The sequence below is a fragment of the Pseudophryne corroboree genome, chromosome 2 (genome assembly GCF_028390025.1).
Source record: "Pseudophryne corroboree isolate aPseCor3 chromosome 2, aPseCor3.hap2, whole genome shotgun sequence".
NCBI classification, from domain to species: Eukaryota; Metazoa; Chordata; class Amphibia; order Anura; family Myobatrachidae; genus Pseudophryne; species Pseudophryne corroboree.
Window position 1 is genome coordinate 9,847,701 of NC_086445.1, and position 25,196 is coordinate 9,872,896.

Genomic DNA, 25,196 nt, shown 5'->3' on the forward strand with positions numbered 1-25,196 from the left:
ACTCCAGCTGCGCGGAGGGGATAACTGAGTACTAATAACCTTTCACTCTAAGCTACAGATGATCTCGCTGAGAGGAGGGAGCTTCAGTAACGCTGCGCTATCGCCAGTCTAGAAGGCGGCATCAATAATAAACACTGTATTATTATATGGCTTATAATAGTCTGTGTATGAAGACACAGTTGTTGCATTATAGTAACACTTTGCTTAGAATGTAACACAGGCAGTTGTACTGTGCAATCCAGCGACATGTGCGATCAGTACGCAGTACTGGCATTTGCGCACTGTATTATCAGTATATACTGTATAATGCTGCAGGATGTGCATGAGGAACATTATACTTCTAGAAGTCTCCCCTTGAATTTAGTCTCTGTATTATGTAATTTATCCTCTATACACGTTGGACGTTTCATTTTTCACTGCTCCAACTTATTTTGACAGATCAGCTCATGGAACTTCTTATGTATACATCATAAAAGTCACATTTATGTAAAGCTGAAGAGGCCGCACATGATAATACCATGGAGAACCCAGACCATACCCAGGGGCCGCCACAGAGCACATTTCACTGGAACATCCTCTCGGACTTTGTTATATTTGTTCTATCTTTTGGAATAGGCTCAGGAACGCCTGGTCTTGCGGTGGCGCTATATATCTGTACATATAATAAAGCTATAAGGGCTGTGTCTGTACATAGCTACTGTTTTTAGAAATATACCTCTCTAGGAACTGGAAAAAGAATCCCGGAATTTTTGTCTGTCTGTCCGTTCGTTCTGGCATCACGCAAAATCTACGGGATGAATTTGGGTGGCGTTTTCACTATTTTATAGCTTGGTGACCTAGAAAGAAACTGAGGTCTGTATGATATCGATGTGACATCAGGGAGAGGAGCAATAAAGGAAAAACCAGATACTTGAAACTCGGCGCAGTGAATGTTGGTGTTCCGATCATGCTTCTGTGGAACATGACTCCGCCCAAGATAATCAACGGACCCCGACTTAAAGTGACGGCTCTGGAGAGGAACCTAATTGAGGCAGAGATTCTAACGGGATGTGGCGCAAGTGAGACCGTGTTTAACAACATACATGTTTCACACAGTGACAGAGGTCAGAAAAATAAAACAGGAGAAGAATGGCACCAGATAGAAAAACACAGCAAGATAAGAAGCAGAGAGGCGGTTCTGCACGAGGTATAGTATACCTGTCTCATACTTTCCTACACTCCCTCATTCTGCAGGAGACTCCCTGAAATAGCAGCAATCTCCCTCACTCCCTGAATAGTGCAGCAATCTCCCTCACTCCCTGAATAGTGCAGCAATCTTCCTGACTCCCTGAATAGTGCAGCAATCTCCCTCACTCCCTGAATAGTGCAGCAATCTCCCTCACTCCCTGAATAGTGCAGCAATCTCCCTGACTCCCTGAATAGTGCAGCAATCTCCCTCACTCCCTGAATAGTGCAGCAATCTCCCTCACTCCCTGAATAGTGCAGCAATCTCCCTCACTCCCTGAATAGTGCAGCAATCTCCCTCACTCCCTGAATAGTGCAGCAATCTCCCACACTCCCTGAATAGTGCAGCAATCTCCCTGACTCCCTGAATAGTGCAGCAATCTCCCTCACTCCCTGAATAGTGCAGCAATCTCCCACACTCCCTGAATAGTGCAGCAATCTCCCTGACTCCCTGAATAGTGCAGCAATCTCCCTCACTCCCTGAATAGTGCAGCAATCTTCCTGACTCCCTGAATAGTGCAGCAATCTCCCTCACTCCCTGAATAGTGCAGCAATCTCCCTCACTCCCTGAATAGTGCAGCAATCTTCCTGACTCCCTGAATAGTGCAGCAATCTCCCTCACTCCCTGAATAGTGCAGCGATCTCCCTCACTCCCTGAATAGTGCAGCAATCTCCCTGATTGCACATTATCCCCATTATGTAGCTGTTACATTCTTGGGGAAAAAAATAAATCAGACATATATACATTAAAATGGGAACATTAGTGCCATTCCCCTGCATTGGTTATAGTATAATAAGGATCATGGCACTGCCCTAAGCAACATGTGTTTGGCACTTAAAGGAAGTGTGGCATGTTCTGTACCTGTGCTTAGTGGCATCAGAAAGCGGGTGCCCGGGTGTCCCCCTCGGAAGGGGTGACACCAAAGTGCCAGCTCTTCTGCAGTGAGTGGAGCCGAGTGCTGCAGTGAGACAATCTCCTGCAGCACTCGCCTCCTGTCACAGATAAGGAGCCGGCACGCACACAGTCCAGTCTCTGGGGGCAGCCGGCATCTTCAGGGAAGCTGGACATGCCCCCGAGGCAATGGAGAAAAGACCAACAAGTCCACGCCCCTTTTAAATTAGGTCACACCCCCTTTCTGGGCACCCGCAGCTTCAGCAGCCTGAGCGGGGGTGGGGGGGGGGGGGGAATAGTACAGAGTGCATAGTCCCGTCTATCAAAGAACTGCTCCGTGGTTACTATTCCTGCTGCTGTGGTTGGTGTGGCTCTGCTTACAGTGTGTTCTCTGAATGTTCTTTAGCGGCTTGCCCAGACCTGTCCTCCGGCTCTGCCACGATTTCAGGTGTGTTGGCGTTGTTGCTGCAAACATGTTGTTTGGCATGTTGCCCAGATGTCCGTCTTGTGTGTTCCTTAATGAGGTGCGGCCGCGGAGCTGTTTTTGCGCCAGTCATTGGGTGTGGCTGTAGGTGGAGCTTCTGCCTGAAAACATCATCACTAATGAACATTTGTGTGTGGGGGGTGGTGAGACACAGACCGACCACTGTGGGGAGTGTTCCTGCCAACATTCTGGTGCCTGTTCAACCGACTGCCTCTGAGGTTTCTGTGGACTGGTCGTGCCAACATCTTACCAACCTTCACCCCACTGTCGTCAGGTACTACAAAGTCTTTTCATTTTATTTGCAGTAACATATTCTGACCCCCAAAATGTCCATTTATATGAGTAATTGAAGTGTCCCTATTAGTGTTGTGTGAGTGTAATCATTCCATATTATTTGTATAAGTTGTTAAATGATTATTATTATTATTATTATTATTATTATTATTTTCCTTTATTTATATGGCGCCACAAGGGTTCCGCAGTGCCCAATTACAGAGTACATAAATAATCAAACAGTTGATGACAGTATAAGACAAGTACAGGGTAAATAAACATAGTTACATCAGCAGATGACACTGGAATAAGTATCAGGTGGCAGAAGACTGCTGGAGTTGATGCAGTTGAAGATTATTAAAGTAAGACAAAGGATAAGCACATGAGGGAAGAGGGCCCTGCTCGTGAGAGCTTACATTCTAAAGGGGAGGGGTAGATAGAGAGGGGTGACACAGATGGGGTACATAGAGAACGTGGAACAGAGGCTTAGGATGAGATTTGGCTGGGTTTGGTGAAGAAGTGGGTCTTGGGAGCCCGTTTGAAGTTTTGTAGAGAGGTGGAGAGTCTGAGGGGGAGAGGTAGAGAATTCCAGAGAAGTGGTGCAGCACGTGAGAAATCTTGGAGGTAGGAGTGGGGGGAAGTAATCCGTAGGCAGGAGACTCGGCGTGCATTAGCAGAGTGTAGAGGACGGGTGGGAGTGTAAAGGGAGATAAGGTCAGAGATGTAGATGGGAGAGGAGTGGGTGAGGGCTTTGTAAGTGAGTGTGAGAAGTTTGAATTGAATTCTGAAAGGGAAGGGGAGCCAGTGAAGGTCTAGTAAGAGAGGAGAGGTGGACGTAGTGCGTTTGGTGAGGAAGATGAGCCGGGCAGCAGCATTGAGGATAGATTGGAGTGGAGAGAGGTATGTGTCAGGAATACCAGTCAGGAGGAGATTACAGTAGTCCAGTCTGGAGATGACCAGTGAGTGGCTGAGGGTCTTAGTAGTGTCCTGGGTGAGAAAGGATCTGATCCTGTAAATGTTTCTGAGATGGAAGCAGCAGGTTTGTGAGAGGTGCTGAATGTGTGGTTTGAAGGAGAGGGAGGAGTCAAGGATTACTCCAAGACAGCACACTTGGGGGGTAGAGGAGATAGTAGTGCCATCAATAGATAATGAGATTGTAGGAGGTGAGGTTATGCGGGAGGGAGGAAAGATGATCAGCTCGGTCTTAGACATGTTAAGTTTAAGAAAGCGCTGGGACATCCAGGAAGAGGTAGCAGAGAGACAGTTGGAGATACAAGTGAGGAGAGCAGGGGAGAGGTCTGGAGAGGAAAGGTAGATTTGGGTGTCATCAGCATAAAGATGATATTGGAAACCAAAAGAACTAATGATTAATGATGTTTATTAAATGGGATGATATGTCCCCACTTATGTTTCTGCACATGGGGGGTAATTCTGAGTTGATCACAGCAGGATTTTTGTTAGCAGTTGGGCAAAACCATGTGCACTGCAGGTGGGGCAGATGTAACATGTGCAGAGAGAGTTAGATTTGGGTGTGGTGTGTTCAATCTGCAATCTAAATTGCAGTGTAAAAATAAAGCAGCCAGTATTTACCCTGCACAGAAACAAAATAACCCACCCACATCTAACTCTCTCTGCACGTTATATCTGCCTCCCCGCAGTACACATTGGAGGTCATTCCGATTTTCGCTATTCTGCGATTATCCGCTAATTGCGCATGCGCAATGTTCGCAGAGCGCATGCGCTTAGTTATTTTACACAAAAGTTTGGTATTTTACTCACGGCATAACGAAGCTTTTTCATCGCTGTGGTGATCGTAGTGTGATTGACAGGAAGTGGGTGTTTCTGGGCGGAAACTGGACGTTTTATGGGAGTGTGCGGAAAAACGCAGGCGTTCGAGTTGCAAAACGCAGGAGTGGCTGGAGAAACGGGGGAGTGGTTGGGCAAACGCTGGGTGTGTTTGTGACGTCAAACCAGGAACGAAAAGGACTGAGCTGGTCGCAATGGCTGAGTAAGTCTGGAGCTACTCAGAAACTGCTAAGAATTTTCTATTCGCAATTCTGCTAATCTTTCGTTCGCAATTCTGCTATGCTAAGATACACTCCCAGAGGGCGGCGGCCTAGCGTGTGCAATGCTGCTAAAATCTGCTAGCGAGCGAACAACTCGGAATCACCCCCATGGTTTTGCCCAACTGCTAACAAAAATCCTGCTGCGATCAACTCAGAATTACCCCCATTATGCACACAATGGTGGTCATTCCGAGTTGTTCGCTATTTTTTTCGTTCGCACAAGGTATGCGCAAAATTGCGAACATGTTGCAAAATTGCGAATATCCGCCTCCAGCGTACTTTTGCTAATTCATCCGCAGTATTACATAAAGTGGGCGTATGCCAAATGACATCGCAGTAATGCGAAACCATCGCATTAACACTAACCTCATCGTAAAAATACTAACTTTTAGTAGATTTACACATTTTTCTTAAAATTGCACACGCTTTTGGTTAAAAAACGCACAGCAATGGTTTTTTTTTCACTTTTAAGTTAAATAAGGCTCCACAAGCCTTCCTCAATTACGAATCCAATTAGTGTAATGATTGTCAATGGTCATGACCAATTAAGTCTCCAAATAATACCAGTCGAACACTTTGTAGGCATAATTTGCCATTAACATTCTAAATAAGTTATTTTTAATATAGATGTGGTAAATGTTTTTTTTTTGTTGTTGTTGTTGTTGTAGACGTGTAGTGTGTGAATAAATGTGTTAACATGTTTTTTTTTGTTTTTTTTTAAAGTATAACATTTTTTATTAAAACATTGCTTCATGATTACAAATTCGGTTGCATTGACAATGAATAAGTACATATGAATAGCGTCACAAGATGATGATAAGAAAACATTAAATGTCCATTAGTGAATCTTCTTCTAAATGTTACACAATCTCATGGAAATCATGTGAAAGAAAATGCAAATCAAGAGTTTGTACTATAGACCTGCCAGTCTAATCATAGTAGAGACATGAGGAGGCTGAGGCCCCACGACACCCCCAACCCCTAATCCACCAGCAATATGGGAGGATCTCCAATTGCCCTTCTTGTTTCGAACCATTCAGTGTGTTTTAGTGAAGTTTGAATTCTAGTTTGGAAATCTACCGGAAGAGTAGCCACATAGCTTTCCCAGGATTCAAAAAATTGCTCGACTAGTTTGTCTTTTTGCAGAGATGTTTCTATCCAGTGCATTTGAAATATATGATGCAGCTTCCCTTTGAATAGTGACAGAGTAGGAGGATTCCTATCTATCCAAGATTGTAGGATTGCTTTACGTGCTGCTGCACTAATTGCCAGCAGCAAACGTCTACCCCCCTTTGTTACCCTCTGCCCAGTTGGAATTATTCCAAACAATGCCCACTCTGCTGTGAAAGTGTTAACATGTTTTTAAAAACAATAAGCTCCTAACTATTTTTATTGTTTATTTTCGGTATAAATTTTAAATTCACATTCTTAAGTTACATGTCAGAAATGTTTAAGTGAACCAATTTCTGCTAGGCAATCTGCAGTTCGTTTATTGCATAAATAAACACAGCACCCGATTATCTTGAAACAAAAATGTTTATTTTTTTTTGTAAGTTTTTTGTAATAATTTTTTTTTGTTAAACAATTTTTTGCATCACATCAACTGTTGCCAGTAAATGTTGGAGTTGCTGGCGCATGCTGGCCAGAATTTGGGCCAAACTTGTGGGATCTCCAACCGCAACATCTGAAATTAAGATGCTAAATAAACATTAATAACTTCATCACATTACCTATTATACAAACAAGGCACAAAGCACACTTTAATGCAGGCATGTCCAAACTGCGGACCTCCAGCTGTTTCAAAAATACATATCCCAGCATGCCTTGACCCAGTTTTGCGGTCAGAGAATGCAAAAGCTGTGTCTGGCCATGCTGGGATGTGTAGTTTTTCAACAGCTGGAGGGCCGCAGATTGGACAGGCCTGCTTTAATGCCTAAGTGACTACATCATGGCTGTTTTAATGTTAAAACATTAGCAGAACAACACACAAGCTTGCTCAGCAAGGTTTTTTATTTTTTACTTAAACAAAGTGTACCACACCATAGGGTCCATACAGTAATATGGGAGTTATATTGTAGATGGAATGTTACCCAAAGCAACCAATCAAAATCAACATATTATCTTGTTGAAGGTGATACATTTTTGAAAAGTATGATCTGCTTGGTTGCTATGGACAACATTCCAACACAAATAGTAATACCATCTTAGTAAATGTTGCCTCATGCAGGGATCCATTCACATCTGGAGTGTTTTTTTGTTTTGTTTTTGGCCCTGCATCATCACACTGCATATCCACATCTTCTGAAGGACCACATATCGTAGCATGCCCACACTCCATGAAAGACTGCCTTACAACATAAGGTCAAACAGCTTTCTAAATGGCTAAATCCGAAATAGTAGGAGTGTAACTTTCACAACACAAATCACTGTGTCCTTAGCCTGCCCAACAAAGTGACTCCTGCGACTTTTTTGAGAAAATATTGCAATGCCCAAGCACAATCGTAAAAGAAAAACCACACAAAAAGTACCACTCAGGTCTAAATGTTTTGCATATAAAGTATCACATACAAACCCTGTTGTGCAGCCAAACCTGTCGACATAGTGATTGTCAACCAGATGTAGACACTGTACATATAATGTTCCGCACACAAATGTAAAGGCATCATCCATACCATGATGAAGAAGACGAGCATTTAACCTTGACAAAAGATTGCCCACAGTACAACACTGCATTTATTTGACTGTTTTTTTTTTACTTTCAAAAATTAGGAATGTGTGTGAACTTACTCTCCTCTGCCACTTGGCCACCTCCCTCAAGTTACTCCGGGGCCTCTGCTGCCCATTCTGTTGGGGGCGAAGGTGTCTGGCTGGGGGATGGAGGCTGGATGGGTGAGGTTGGCTGGATGGGGGATGGGTGCAGGATGGGGGAAGGAGGCAGGATGGGGGAAGGAGGGTCTAATTCTGTGAGTGGATGGAAGGGGGAGGTCCTTACAGAGGGGGTTTGGGAATGATAGGGTGAGGGTGGTGGAGTGGTTTTTTGGGACACAGAGGGGGAGGGGGGCAGAGAGGGGAATTGGGAAAGAGAGTGGGATTAGGCTGGAGAGGGGGTGTTGGCTGGAGAGGGGGATTGGGCTGGAGAGGGGAATTGGGAAAGAGAGTGGGATTGGGCTGGAGAGGGTGTGTGGGCTGGAGAGGGGGATTGGGCTGGAGAGGGGGATTGGGAAAGAGAGTGGGATTGGGCTGGAGAGGGGGTTTGGGAAAGAGAGGGTGAGGTGACTGGAGAGGGGGTGGTGGCTGGAGAGGGGAGTGGGCTGGAGAGGGTGATTGGGCTGGAGAGGGGGTGTGGGCTGGAGAGGGGGATTGGGCTGAAGAAGGGGGTTTGGGCTGGAGAGGGGGTGTGGGCTGGAGAGGGGGATTGGGCTGGAGAGGGGGTTTGGGCTGGAGAGGGGGAGTGGGCTGGAGAGGGGGTTTGGGCTGGAGAGGGGGTTTGGGAAAGAGAGGGTGAGGTGACTGGAGAGGGGGTGGTGGCTGGAGAGGGGGAGTGGGCTGGAGAGGGTGATTGGGCTGGAGAGGGGGTGTGGGCTGGAGAGGGGGATTGGGCTGAAGAAGGGGGTTTGGGCTGGAGAGGGGGTGTGGGCTGGAGAGGGGGTGTGGGCTGGAGAGGGGGTTTGGGCTGGAGAGGGGGAGTGGGCTGGAGAGGGGGTTTGGGCTGGAGAGGGGGTTTGGGCTGGAGAGGGGGAGGGGGAGACAGAAGGGGATGGAGCTTGAGAAGTGGCCTGGTGTGGCCTCCCAGCACCAGCAGCAGCACCTTGCCGTTGTGCTCGCCCTAGAATGACATATGTAATATTTAGGTTTTAGCATATACATTTATAACATCAGCATATTCCTTTTACTCTGTTATGTCCCATGTTAAAGAGACAGGGGTAACATTACTAAGTTTGTAAAATGTTTGTACTGGTGATGTTGCCCATAGCAACCAATCAAATTATACATACACTTTATTAATCTGCTTCTATCAGATAATATATAGAATCTGATTGTTTGATATAGGCAACATCACCAGTTCTCAAAACCATCCACATTTTTTAAAAAAACCCACTGAGCAGGTTATTGAGTTCAGTTGTCAGCCTGTGTAGCAATTATGCACAACAACATTCACTTTTGCAGAAGCACCTTGATATACAGTCAGTTCTGCTTGCCCTACCCACACACACTCATGTTTATTCTACAAGTTTATTGTAAGTGTGCTAATTTTCACACTCTCACTTAGTGAAAGTATGCAATGGTTATGCTTAAAATCAGTCATGTACTGAAATGTTACTTACTGCGCCCACGTAGGGTCCGGATTTGTTGTCGCAGCTCCGCCAACAGGTCCGGCGTACACCTGCGGAGATCGCTCCAGCGCCTCTCGAGCTGTATCACGGACCTCCGGCTGCTGACGCGGGTCCACAATAAGCTGCGGACCTCCGCGTAGGCCTCGCGCTTTACCCTGTTTGGGACAAAGGGCCCTGCGCGGCCTACGCGGAGGTCCATCACTGCCACTAGGACGCGCAGCTCGCGGCGCGTGAATGCTGCTGCGCGCATCATGGCAATGGCGTTTTCCATATATGGGCTTATATTTATAGTTTTTGGTTGCATGTGACTGGTTGGAAATGTATGGTGTCATCTGTAATCAACTTTATTGATATGTGTACATTGATGTGCAGGACAGTTTGTACAGTTCTCATGGGCGGAGATTCGCACCCGTGGACACACACACACACACACACACACACACACACACACACACACACACACACACACACACACACACACATTCAGATATGGCTTCTCATCAAAAACTGGTTAGTCTTCACATATATCTTAAAAAATAACATTTTGTTTTTACAAAAAACCATTGGATACAATAATCTTCCACAACATATATGGAAAGTGATAAAGCTAAATATTTATCTTATAACATTCACTATATATTGGTAAGAGACTCAGTACGCAATGGGCGTACGGGGTACCGTAAGGGTACGCACTTAGCGTAGCAGACGCTAGGCCGTGGTCGAGACGCACGAGCGGCACGTTCGCTCACGGCTTACGCTGGGTATCGAGCACGCTATAGGCGGTCCGAGTACCGTAATGCTACGCTACTAGCGTAGCGGACGCTGTGCCCACAAGAGGAACACGAGCGGTGCAGATGCTCACAGGAGGACACACAGTAAACCTTGTATGCAACACAATGAAAGGCTGAGCCTATACTGTAAACCTTGGTTTTGTAATGTGAACACAATGCAATGCTAATTAACCTCTATTATATAAAAGCCGCTTGAGCGATTGAGACGCTCCGAATACTCTCAGCAATGTAATAAACACACAATACCTTGCTTAGGTTCCAAAACCTTTACTAACGAGATTTGGTTATGTAAAAAGGGAAAATACAGTTAACATCTTATACACTACAGACTAACATCAATATCTAAACATGATAACTACACATATACAATATACAACAGTTTAACAATAACAGAGAGAGAGAGAGTATGGCAAATACAAACAGAGAACAAGTTGGTTACAGAGAAAAACGTACACACTGGGGAATGATCGCTGCGCAGTCCTGGTCACCAGCTCCATAGTTAGTCAGTGATGAAAACCTTTTGTGGAGAGTAGACTGAGCTGGCCCAAACTGGCTGCCTTATATACACTGCATACAGTACACTACAAAGGGGCCTACAATCTCATTGTTCATTGGACACAGGAATCTGTCTTCACATTATAACAAAAGGTCATAGGTTGATTCAAACAGGTGGGCTGTGACTATTTCATACTGCTCAGGTGGGAGGGAATCTCAGGATTCCCGCCGCATGGATAATGAATTGCAAATACAGTAAATGTCCATAAACTTCTTATAACCATAACTATTCGCAAGAGCGATTAATCCCTTTCAAACCAACACCGGAATGTTACTAATAATATACTCTACCGTTGCATACTAAACACCACTGCTCAAAACCTGTCTGACCCTTCGTATCATGTAAAGATGGATTTCTCTGTCCATGAACCAGTTACACTAAACAAACTTACTGATATTATTAAGGAGACCATAACCTACAAAATACACTATTTGGATTAACTATGTGACAATTGAGTTGCCCGCCAGACGCACACAAACTCTACCGTAAAAGCACATACCACGCGCTTGAGCGCATGTCCGTGGAGGCGCCGTCACGCAACTGCGAATATGTGCACGCACGGGAGAGAATGTGCACGTGCAGCGGGCAAGCGCATGGGGTTAGTACAAGGCATGAGAATAATGATATTTTTCGACTTTGACAGTCCACCCTTTGGCAGTCACCAATAACTGCCACTTCCTAAACAAAACAGAAAAATATATGTCATCATGTAAACACCTTTTTATGATTGGGTAAGGGAGGAGAGAAGAAGGTGGGAAAAGCATGACCTAGTGAGATAGTAAAAGCATGTGTGTATGAAATCCATGTTTGAGGGGTCATGTATCATCGTGCCGTACGTGTTTTAAATCAAGCTTCAAGGTATTGCGAAGTATACATTTGAATCCTTCTTATTCCGTATCAAGGGTCTGTGGATGGGCTATCAAACTCTACCGAGCTCTTTTCGGCTTTTGGTTGCAACAAATGGGGAGCACATTTAGTTGATGATACATGAAGGGGGGAACATGTGAATGCTGATATATGCGTCTATATTCCCTGTCGACTATGTGTGTCATTACCTGGAGGTTGTAGAGATGAAGATAAGAAACAATCATTATAAATGCAGTCGTAAACTATCTGAGTTTAAATAAACAGTCGCCGATTGAGGTCTTGTCTGGTGTCTTGTCTTGATGTACATGTTGTCTGATGTCTCTCGGTGCTATTGCTATAAATAGCGAGCAAAAGCTTTTCCATTGTCCATAAAATTACAGTCTCTAAAGTATTGGGCTATCGTAAAAGTTAAAGTCACTAGGGATATTGGGGGCTTGTAGCATAGTTCATTAATGGTCTGTATAAAAGAGGTTGTCAAATTCTTCTTCCAAGCGGATGTCTTTGTACCTTGGAGGAAAACAAAGGAGAAACGGGTGAAAGAAACGGACCGTTGAATCACATTTTCATCACAACATTGTCTCTATCGTTGGGTCATAAATCAAATTAGTTGTTGTTATTACAGTGTCCTCGCTCCTCAGACTCATCACTCTGGTACTACCTTTACACTTCGTTAAAGCCCGAACGCATCTAAATATCAGGCCAACCAATATGACGACTCCCAGAATACACAAGAGAAATTTCCCTACGTCCATTATAATACCTTGGGCCTATTCTCCTAAACCAGAGAACCAATTTCGTGGGTTCAACCATGACACCCAACTGGTCAGCTCATTACCCACAGCAGCGAGTGTGAGATTGTGTTTCCTTCGAAACTCCCACTTTAATTGCAAAATGTCATCCATCTTTTGGTCTATAACCTCGGTCGGGTCCTCAGTGCTGTTTGTAATATACGTGCAGCACTTTACACCATACTGAGTTGCTAGGGTAACACAATACCCGCCTGTCACTGCTGTGAGATAATTGAGAATCATCCTATGCTGAACCAGCTCTGTTTTGTAGGCTTGTAACTCTTTCCCAGTGTACCTGAACGTGTCGTCATACATTTCGGTGATATTGTCTAATAAGTTCGCTAGCGCAGATATATATCTATAATTTATCACTCCTCTGGCGGTACGAGTGATATCTAACGCGAGTAGGAATTGAATCCCGGTGGATTCATGGATCAGATCAGAGGCCGGATGCTCTGTCTTCTCTATCAGGTGCCGTTTAACGACGTGCTCGTAATGAGTGTGAGTATAAGGAGCTTGGGCACCGCGGTGAATGTCTTTCATTTTGGTATGGGATACAGTCATTACTTCAGGCAGTACTTTTCCAATGTAACACAATCCCTCTGTTTGGGGCAAGCCACTTATACGCCTTTCTCCCGCATATGAAATATGCATCATCGGGGAGAACATATGGGACAGAGTATGACATTACCATGTTACAAATTTTCCATGTGAAATCTCCTAATCCTAACTCTCCCATCTGTCTAGTACACGTATCCGGTTGTACGATATGTGCACAGTATCCTGGTGATACTTCTCCAACTCGCATGGTCCTACTTCCTAGAGTGTACCTATACCGGAAATATCTTCCACTGTTGGCTATCTGGCGTATAAGCTCTGTGTCTATGGGCATTCTATCGGCTCTATATGAAAATGTCATGGTTTGATTACTCCATGACACTTCCCAATTTCCCGGCTTTCGGGGATTGGAAATGTTGAAGCATACTAAGGACTTATCCACATGATACTGGTGGAGCTTCAAACTAGGAGGACTAGAGATATTAAACCTCTTGTCCACCGGCCTCCCACCACTTAACTCAAGTACCTCTCCTACAGTTAAAGGTCATGGTACTAGTCCTGATTTGCTATGACCTTGAGGTACTTGAGAGCATACCCAACAGTCTGTCTGGTTTAACACTTTACCCACTAAGGAGTGATAGTCACTCAATGGATGCCGGTCCATGTGGACATTAAAACTGGACTGACATTTCTTGATGCACCCATCCTCAACTATATTGTCACAGTGCCTACAGATGCAGTTCTCTTCAGCTAACAATCCTTCACAATTCCTTCTATTGTCAATGCTACCAGATCGTTTTCTGATACTTGCCTTTACTCGGTGATTATGTTGCTCTTTGAAAACTACGCCTCCATCCTGGTCATCGGAACCCATTCCAGATCCTTTCTCGACCTCCATGGTACTCTCACCGAAACAGACTGCTCTGGTCAACATCATGGTCAACAGGAAAATCCGGATCACAGTCTCTTGGGGCAAGTCCATCTTATAGGAGGAAAAGGAGAAATTTGTAATGGGGGTACAAAAAAATAATTGAGGGGAAAGAAAAATGTTACGATGTCTTCTAGTCTTGTTGTTCCTCTTGCTCTGTTGTCATCTTAAAGGTGCTGTCTCTCAATCTTCCAAACGAACATTCTGGTGATACAATATTCCTTCCAAATCTGCGATCTTTCTGTAAGGAGCAAAAATCTTGCATTACCATTTGTCTAACTGATGTGTGACATACCATCTGTAAAGCATGAGAACATGAGAGAGAAGAGGGGAAAAAAAACAAACGAGAGAGAGAACAATTCATATATATGTTACCTAAAACAAACAAAAAAAAACATTGTCAGATCTTCCGCTCACCATCAGGCTGTCACACCATCACATCCATTGGTATCTTTGCGCAGTCTCCCCCCACCAGTATTTCCACACTCCACCCTTTTGTGCCTGGCCAGGACACACTGATGTCGGTAGGTCACACTGGGGTTAGATAGACTTCTGCAAAGACCAAGTAGCTATGTGATGTTTGAGTTCTGTCGATGAACGTCAGAGATGGGGAGATAGAAACATTTACAGATAAATTACAAAGTTTACCCGGCCGTTCCTGTGTCTACACGGAACTGACCTCCCAATTTCATTGACTGTAACCTCAGGCTTACTATCAGTCCTAATGATCACTTTTCCTGACTGCATATTACAGGTGCGGCCCAAACTTCTTCCTATATGATCCCTGATTACAATTTTGTGTGTCATAACTCTGCTCGTGTTTTTGTCTAGGGGGTTGATATACCTTCTGTGGATCTTTAAACCTACAACTACATGCAAAATGACCTTCCTTCTGGCAATTATAACACCTCATCACATTTGACTTACCCACAGGGATCTGAGGCTTCTTACCTCCCTGTGCTTCCCTGTTTCTTTGGATATCATGGTCATGTCGTTGTCTAGGGGGTTGATATGACTTTTGTATATTTCTTGATCTACAATCTCTTGCAAAATGTCCCTCTTTGTGACAATGATAACAAACTATCACATTTGAATTTCTCACAGGGGTTTGGGGCTAAAGCTGGTGTGGCTTCGTTGTCAGGGCTTGTCTACTGATGGTCATTTGCTTACTGCCCTGTGACTCCAGGTGTCTTTTGATGTTCCATTCAATTATAACATCATCTTGTGTTGGTTCTACAATATGAGATACATTTGTTTGTGCGTGATATATAACACTGTACGTACCTGTGGACACGACCTCACCTGACCCTCCGTATGGGGGTTTGACTACTGCCTTTACCGATTTGGTCGCGTCCACCTGGATGTCTTGTATGATGGCTGCTGGAAATGGTGCCGACCTCGTGCTGGGCTCACTTTCTTGCTTGTAATCCTGAGGGAAGTTTAACATGGAGTGCAACTTGCACGGGTTAACAGTTGTACATTTAACAGTTTTACTTTTATCATTGTTACATTCGTTACAATTATTCTTTCATCTATACAGTTACTAAGTGCATGTTTATCATACCCCAGTGTGCCATTCTCTGTAACCACTTTCTCTCCTGTTGCCATATTTTTCATACCAAAGTGAGAGTCAGCTGTGTAAGCTAATCCTCCTTGTATTTCACTTTCCCATTGCCATAACTGTAAATAATCATAATGTTTGATCCGCTCTTTGCAGATTTAATGAGACTCTCCTTAGATTTTGTAACACCTCGGGGCTAAAACTGCCTACCCGTGGGAACTTTTCCCCGTCATGCACAGTCATTCTTTCCCATTCATTGAAAACCTTTGTATGTGATTCATCTTGGACCTCCTGGTCTGTATCACACGTTATATACCTTGCCGACCTTATGGGCCGGTTTACTAAATCAACCTGGACCAGGGTTGATCGCCCCCTACCTGAACAACTGGCCCCCATCTTTGCAGGTGTTGCTTTCGCTACCTCTGACCTTCAAATCAGGGTCTTCAGCGAACCCTTACAAAAACCAAGAAGTCCGGGGTAGGCTGACGGTGAAAGTTTACCGAGTACCTCCACTCACTCGCCCACGTCGACCAATACGCTCACACACTGCCTTAGCGCTGGCGTACTCAACCTAGGGCCCCTGTGACCTGAACCTCTATTTACTGGAACGTGTGGGTGTGATCCGAAGAGCACTTAACCCTTCCCAGTAAACATCAGTTGCTGGAGAATTCCTGAGTGACCAGCGAACCTCCCTTAAAATAAAAAAAATTACACAAATCACGTTAGAATGTACAAATAGCGTTTATGACCCCTCTAGCGTACGCAAATGGTACTGGGTCAAGTTACTAACTAATGCACACAATTACATGCGGTACAATCGTTCTGCACATAAGCAACTAATCTTATGTGCGGAACGACCAGTGGAATCGAAAATTGTGGCTGCGAATTCCTTCAGCCAGAGCTTAATGGCCTATATGGGTATTGCACCAACCCTCCTGGTGTTGTGCTTCTTGACTCTATCTATAGCGGACTTCCTAGTCCGCTGTACCTAGACCTCCTGGTCTGTCTCTGGACCTCCTGGTCCGTTATACTCTAATGCTCTTATTTTAATATGTTTAACAAGGGATGCCTCCCAAGCCACCGCGCTGTCACTTTCACGTATGTACCTCACGAGAACTTGATTTCCTGTGGTTCCACCCAAAAATGAGAAACTTATATATATATGTATACACACTCTTTCACCTCATATACTCTTTACTTTCGTTTCTGCGCAGAAATCCCTTTCATTCAGTATCGCAGTCTAGTCCCGAAAGGAGTTACAACTAGAGAAGGATTATTTACGCTAAAATTTAGGACACTGAGATTGACTTGCGCTATTATCGCGTTGCCTCCGTATCGCCTACTAAAACAATACTATCGTGTGATTTGTATTACGTGGGCGTACCCATACGCTCCGTTGCGTAATATACGCTACGTGCGTCAGCCCTTGCGTCGCGTACGCTTGTCCCGCCCTTTGTTAGGGACACGTGTAGGCCAGACACGTCCACAGTAACACAAGTAACACGTTTATATCAATGTAAATGATCTTTAACTGTAATCATCTACCAAGCACCACACAGAACTTCCTTGTATCTTAGGCAAGCCGTGTGCGTGTTTTACAAATTACTCCCTTACGTATTAATTTTACTTTTAACTACCAATAGCAACAAATCTTTCTCAGCACGTTATCAATGATAAATGGCAAACAGGAAAGCGAGATGTGAAATTACACAAATGACAAATGCAGGTGTGTGCGTGTGTTGCGTACGAAATGTGTATCAAACAGAAATAAAACAGTTTTAAAAAACAGTAGCGTACTGTTCTTACCTTCCGGTTCCGGATTCCACCAGCACTCCTACAGCGTAGCGATGCAGGCGCTTATCTAGTCAGCACTACCGTATCCCTCACCACCAACACGGATACAAAGGGATACGCCTTCCCGCCCTTTGCTGACAGATAAAGTCTGCTTGTGTTCGCTAGAGCGGATATGTGGAGGACGGACGAGCCGCCAATTGATAAAGCTAAATATTTATCTTATAACATTCACTATATATAGGTAAGAGACTCAATACGCAATGGGCGTACGGGGTACCGTAAGGGTACACACTTAGCGTAGCAGACGCTAGGCCGTGGTCGAGACGCACTAGCGGCACGTTCGCTCACGGCTTATGCTGGGTATCGAGCACGCTATAGGCGGTCCGAGTACCGTAATGCTACGCTACTAGCGTAGCGGACGCTGTGCCCACAAGAGGAACACGAGCGGCGCAGATGCTCACAGGATGACACACAGTAAACCTTGTATGCAACACAATGAAAGGCTGAGCCTATACTGTAAACCTTGGTTTTGTAATGTGAACACAATGCAATGCTAATTAACCTCTATTATATAAAAGCCGCTTGAGCGATTGAGACGCTCCGAATACTCTCAGCAATGTAATAAACACACAATACCTTGCTAAGGTTCCAAAACCTTTACTAACGAGATTTAGTTATGTAAAAAGGGAAAATACAGTTAACATCTTATACACTACAGACTAACATCAATATCTAAACATGATAACTACACATATACAATATACAACAGTTTAACAATAACAGAGAGAGAGAGTATGGCAAATACAAACAGAGAACAAGTTGGTTACAGAGAAAAACTTACACACTGGGGAATGATCGCTGCGCAGTCCTGGTCACCAGCTCCATAGTTAGTCAGTGATGAAAACCTTTTGTGGAGAGTAGACTGAGCTGGCCCAAACTGGCTGCCTTATATACACTGCATACAGTACACTACAAAGGGGCCTACAATCTCATTGTTCATTGGACACAGGAATCTGTCTTCACATTATAACAAAAGGTCATAGGTTGATTCAAACAGGTGGGCTGTGACTATTTCATACTGCTCAGGTGGGAGGGAATCTCAGGATTCCCGCCGCATTGATAATGAATTGCAAATACAGTAAATGTCCATAAACTTCTTATAACCATAACTATTCGCAAGAGCGATTAATCCCTTTCAAACCAACACCGGAATGTTACTAATAATATACTCTTCCGTTGCATACTAAACACCACTGCTCAAAACCTGTCTGACCCTTCGTATCATGTAAAGAGGGATTTCTCTGTCCATGAACCAGTTACACTAAACAAACTTACTGATATTATTAAGAGGACCATAACCTATAAAATACACTATTTGGATTAACTATGTGACAATTGAGTTGCCCGCCAGACGCACACAAACTCTACCGTAAATGCACATACCACGCGCTTGAGCGCATGTCCGTGGAGGCGCCGTCACGCAACTGCGAATATGTGCACGCACCGGAGAGAATGTGTACGTGCAGCGGGCAAGCGCATGGGGTTAGTACAAGGCATGAGAATAACGATATTTTTCGACTTTGACAAAAGGAGAATATTATACAGGTTGAGTATCCCTTATCCAAAATGCTTGGGACCAGAAGTATTTTGGATATCGGATTTTTCCGTATTTTGGAATAATTGCATACTATAATGAGATATCAAGGCGATGGGACCCAAGTCTAAGCACAGAATGCATTTATGTTTCATATACACCTTATACACAGAGCCTGATGGTAATTTTAGCCAATATTTGTAATAATTTTTTGCATTAAGCAAAGTGTGTCTACATTCACACAATTCATTTATGTTTCATATACACCTTATACACACAGCCTGAAGGTCATTTAATACAATATGTTTAATAACTCTGTGTATTAAACAAAGTTTATGTACAATGAGCCATCAGAAAACAAAGGTTTAACTATCTCAGCCTCACGCAAAAAAGTCCGTATTTCGGAATATTCCGTATTTCGGAATATTTGGATATGGGATACTCAACCTGTATAAATAAAACTACTGAAACAATATAAAATATTCTCTAAACTCACTCAGAAATGTGTTCAGAAATGTCCACCGTGCTTCAGTAATTTTACGCATACACCCACACACAGGTGCATGCAGGGCGTTCACATAGCCAGTGCAGCAATTACTGGACCAATTAGCAAAATATACACCTGCGCGGAATTCCGCACCGGAAAACGCAAGCAGCTATAAATACCTGAACACTCGTGCATATACACATGCTGCCAGCAACATGGCTACTCGTGAGCAGACGGCAGCAGAGATGGACGAGGTGCAGAAGCAGATGGCTGCACTAACACAGAGAAGATTAGCACTGCGGAGGCAGATGCTTGATTTTGCAAATGCAGACTCAGACATAGCAGTACCCAGTACTATACAAACTCCTTCTGCTAGCCAGGAGTTAGGAGTGAATCCCCTGCCAGACATAGCTAGTGGGGAAACTGAGGGTGATTCTGGACTAGCAGGTCAAACACAAACTACACAAGCAGCTAGTGAAGAGGAAGATGGTGATGAAGGTCAGGATGATAGCTCACAGGCTACTTCCAGAAAAAAAAGAGAAAGCCCGCATTCACTAAGAGGGAGTTACGGATTTTGGTCACACAGGCCATGCAAAAAATACATCGAGGACCCAAAAACATGGGTGCTGCAACCAAAGACAGAATTTGGAGGGACATCACTAATTCTATTAATGAAGTCGGCTCAATAGTCCGCACCTCGCAGGAAGTTCGAAGACGGTAAGTGTATATTGCCAGTCCATTTTCTGTGCCAAGTATTATTAAAAAGTAACTTAGATGTGATGTTGCCTACAGCAACCAAATGCATAGCATGTGTACTATATATTAAAGCAGGTTTCCAAAATTTAACACTACCTTGCCCCTGTTTTTCACTACATATGTAGTTGGGCCGACTTCAAATCCCGCCTGAAGGGCATGAGGCCTGCGGAGTGGAATGCCTCGAGGGCAACAGGGGGAGGACCAGCTGCCACTGTGGAATACACAGATCTGGAGGAGATAGCGATGGACTGTGTGAGCTACGAGGAGGGGGTTGGGGTGTCTTATATGGACACGGACCTGCCTGAAATACTCCATGCACATGACTTGACAGGTAAGTTTACACACACTTTTTTATTTAATATTTTTTAATGTAAACAAAAGTCTCATATTGTTTTTATCTACTCTTTTTCCACTCATTCTTCTATTTGCTTTGCACATAACACAGCACAGGGGGGTGAGCAGGTAGAGTCACAGGAGGGTTATGTGGCTGAGGCTGAGGTGGAGGGACCTAGTGTGTCTGGCAGTGTGGGACCACAAATCCCACCCATCCAGATTCCAACTGGCCCCCCCACCCAACCCTCTGCTATCCCGGAAATCCTGACTGAAATAGCCAGGTATGGTGAGAGCCTGAATGCTTTTCAGGACAGGATGCTCCGGGAGGTAAGCCAGATACCTGTCCGGCTCACTGAGCACAGAACCTGTGTGGAGCAAGGTGTAGCTCAACTCTGCCAAGGTCTGGCAGAGATCAGGCAGGGACAAGATCAACTCGCCTCCTCCTTCCATGAACTTGCCAATTCCATTCGGCCAGGGCTCCAGGACATCGCTGTCTCCCTTGCCACAGTGGCAGAGAGCCAGCCACATCGGCTCCCTCCCCTCCCCCTGCCCAGGAAGAACATCCCACTGGGCAGGGCCCTCGAAGGTCGCTCCGCAGACCAAGCCAAGAAGAACATCATCAGGCGGGGGAAAAAAAGAGAAAGTGATGTCTCTCCAGATGGGCAGCACCCATGTTTTACATGTTGCCTCGATGTATTTTCTTATTTTGGCTTGTGTGTCCAGAATGTAGAACTCCCTCAAAGTGAAATGTTTTCTTTTAATTGTAGCCTGTGAGTTATTTGTGCCTACACCTGAGCCATCTTCCTCTTCCTAGCATGCTGTGTATGTTTGTGTTTGTGTGTTGGTTCCGGAATCTACCTCAGTTCCCCTAAAAGTTTAGTCTGGCTGGGGGTTCACTTACTTAATTGAAAAAAACAAATTCTGGCAGAATAAGGGGTTACCATAGTACTGGGTTCTGCTATGTGCATTTGCCAAATGCCATCTGCTTGCTGCTATGTCCATCTCTGTATGTGATGCTCATTTGTAGCCATGTTGTGTTGATTTGGAACTTTATTTGAAGTAAAAAAAAATTACTTTACAATTGTTTGTGTGTTTTATTAAAGGTTATGCACTCATGAAAACTGTGCCCTGGAAACTTGAACATGGCATATTGACATTTGTGGAACAAGGGAACAATCAGAATATTAAGACAAACATTGCATAGTGTAATTTTAAATCTGTATGCCTTGCACAACACTTAAATTAACATATACAAAAAAAAAAAACCCCAAAAAACTTGGGTTACTAGGGGCAACATGCCATAGTATTAGATATGGACACATATTGTTAAAATAATTGTTTTTTTATTTAAAATAAGTCACATTAAATGTAGGCTGCATTATGGTGCTCATGGTATTTGGTATGTACAAAGGAATATGTCTATGTTGAGAAGATTTAGCTGATGTAGTTTATAAGTTAGTTTAGTCACATTTGAGATTATAAAACAAATAATTTAAACATGCATTTAACATCAGTTAATTTTTATTGGTTCAAAAAATACAGTGCATTATTTGTGAGTGTGTCAGATTTGTTTGGGCTAACAATACAAATATGAAGTGGCCATATAATTGCTGCTTGTATTATTTTGTAAGAGCAGTGTTTTGCAAGTAAATGCTCAACAGGTGAATTCAGTTGCTAATTAATTGCTAATTAGAGCAGACACACGCTTGTAACAGTACTTTGCAAGTGCTGAGTAGCTGCAGACTCACTCTTCTGCTGCGTGAAGATAGCGAACATTTGTTATGTACTTTTAACATTGGATACGCATTTTTGCCAAAAACACGCCTACTGCTGGATGCATACTCCCACACTAGCCGCCCACTTTCACGCCCATGTCGTAGGATTGCGAAGCCGTGCCTCTGCCACGCCTCCGTCACTCCCCGTTTTCGTTTGTGTATTACGAGCAGTTTTCTTTGTAGTAATTCTGCACAAGTGTCGTATCGCTATGCTTGCGCATGCGTATTTCCGCTTTTGCGCATGCGCAGTTTTTGGTTTTCATGCCGTTTGCGATGCGATGATCCGCTGCGAACAACTCGGAATGAGGGCCAATGTTGTTCATGTTTTTTTGGTAATTTAGTCATCCCCATTTTACTAAAAACACTGGATTGTTGGTTGCCCTTAAAAAACACTGTCAGTCCAATCTCCAACATGGGCCCTCATTCCGAGTTGATCGGTCGCAAGGCGAATTTAGCAGAGTTACACACGCTAAACCGCCGCCTACTGGGAGTGTATCTTAGCATCTTAAAATTGCGACCGATGTATTCGCAATATTGCGAGCACAAACTACTTAGCAGTTTTAGAGTAGCTCCAGACTTACTCTGCCTGTGCGATCAGTTCAGTGCTTGTCGTTCCTGGTTTGACGTCACAAACACACCCAGCGTTCGCCCAACCACTCCCCCGTTTCTCCGGCCACTCCTGCGTTTTTTCCGGAAACGGTAGCGTTTTCAGCCACACGCCCATAAAACGCCGTGTTTCCGCCCAGTAACACCCATTTCCTGTCAATCACATTACGTTCGCCGGAGCGATGAGAAAGCCGTGAGTAAAAATACTTTCTTCATAGCAAAGATACTTGGCGCAGTCGCAATGCGAATATTGCGCATGCGCACTAAGCGGAATTTCACTGCGATGCGATGAAAAATACAGAGCGAACGACTCGGAATGAGGGCCATTGTGTTTTTCTGTGTGGTTAGACTACTGTTTGTGGTCATGCTGATTTCTGTAGTTCCATAACACTTTTATTAAAATATAAAACACATTAGTCTGGATTAAGAACCATTGCTGTGGTGTATTAGACAATGATTGCATATTGCTATTTAGTTTAATACATACTTTTTATTGTACAATATTTTTGAAAAACAGACATGTTGGAAACGTGTGTTTGGTTTGGTATGTTATGTATTAATAAGTTAATTATGGGGATACATAACTGCAAACCCCACCCTCCAATATGCATTTTTGCTGTTGGAGATATAACATAACTACATTTATGTTATATTGGTTCTTGCGTATGAAGTTTGTCCATGGTGGTGTGTAGTAAGGTTGGCCACCATTGATGTTGGGCCACAATATTCACAAAGGGGCCATATGTATTTTGAATAATTTCAATACCATGGATGACAAACAGACATCAATGGCCAAAGAGCATCCCCAGTGATCATGCATTTTGCAATGGGTTTTTGGTCTGATTTTGTCTCCATTTGTCATACAACAGATAACAAGCAACAATGTCTGCAGAGAGAAACAAAGAATTTATCAAAGAGTTTATTGGAACATACTAACAACACCGGTGTTTGTGGCAGTCCAAGACTGCAGATTATTTAAATAAGCACAAAAGGAATACTGCATTGGAAGCCCTTATCCAGGTGTCCAAGCCAAAGGCGTTCACTACACGTCTAGCTTGGGCCAAACGGTAGATAAAGATACGCCTTTGTGGGGTTAATAGCTTCTGTGGGAAAGGCCTCAAAATATCTGGATGTAAAGCGAAGGCCTCATCTCCAACAAATACAAATTAAACCCACCCTTTGTTTCTGTTGGCATTTGGAGGCATAATCTGCCCTGTTTCAGATGATCATGTTTGCTCCAATGCACCCCCATCAGAAACTTGGCCATTTTTACCAATGTCAACAAAAATAAACTCATAATTTGCATTCACAATGGCCATGAGGATAATACTAAAAAAGCCTTTGTGATTATAAAAGTAAGAGCCAGTGTTTGGTGGTTGCATAATGCAAACATGCTTCCCATCTATAGCACCACCACAGTTTGGGAAATTCTACTTCTGCTGAAACTCTGCTGCAATCTATTGCCACTCTGTTGGTGTGGTTGGGAACTGTGGAAACAGAACAAACAACATTAATATAAAGTTTATAATATTTTAACAGTCCTTTCACAGCCAGCCCTATTCAGTGATGAACCACCAGCCACACAGTCACCAACAGGGGAAGAAACAACTGTGCCTACACCCAGCATGCCAAACACTCGTCCAACCAGGCCCACTAGAGGCAGAAGACGAAGCCGCACATCTTGAGGAAGCCATGACACCATGACACACAGCATTCTACAGTCATGCAAAGATTTCTTCACCAAACCAGCTGATGAGTTTGATGCCTATGGAGTCACTATAGCTGCAAAGATGAGGAATTTAGACCCAAAATATCGACTCACGACAGAATGACTCTTACATGACATATTTTGCAAAGCTAATAATGGTGAACTTGACGACAGTTTCACCATTACTTCAAGTGGTCACTACAGACAATCACGCATGTTCCAGCCAACATACCAACAGCAACATACAATGCAAACATACCCAACACACATACAGCAACTAAGATAGACATATTACCCACCTTCAGCAAGTACTACACCTTCACCCCAGGATACTGGGCCCACTTATACATATCATCATTTATAGGTTTTGTGATTTTGTGTAAAACATTTTAATACAAGGAGCAGTTGCATACAGTTATGTTGACAACATTCACATGAATAAAGTTTCTGTATTCTACATTTACAGTTATAGTGACAGTAAAATGTTATGTTTGGAAACAATGTTTAAGGGCATTATTATATGCATGATGTGTAGATTATTAAAGTACCTTAAATATTAATCCTTCAATGCAGCAAATAGTGCTACACAGGTTTCTGGAACTATGTAACCCAAAGCTTGAGGAGATATAGCACATGTAAATTTCAAATCTTGTAGGGACCTCCCACTTGCAGTGATGTGTGGTGGGGTGAGGCAGAGCCTTTCCTGTCATACTTACGTTTAAACCAGAGTTTTGACTGAATAAAATATATGAAAAATACTGATAATTTGTTGGAAATATCTTCTTTGCATTATTCTAATAATTTTTATAGCCCAAACTCTA

The 25,196-nt window shown here is 43.7% G+C and overlaps 1 long non-coding RNA gene across 1 annotated transcript; it reads left to right on the forward strand.

Annotated features, from left to right (window-relative positions):
* The first annotated feature begins 3,673 nt into the window (after positions 1 to 3,673).
* Positions 3,674 to 24,832, forward strand: LOC135050445 (uncharacterized). Its single transcript, XR_010241613.1, has 2 exons — positions 3,674 to 3,773; positions 23,537 to 24,832. It is a non-coding gene; the product is annotated as an uncharacterized LOC135050445 (long non-coding RNA).
* Positions 24,833 to 25,196: the final 364 nt, after the last annotated feature.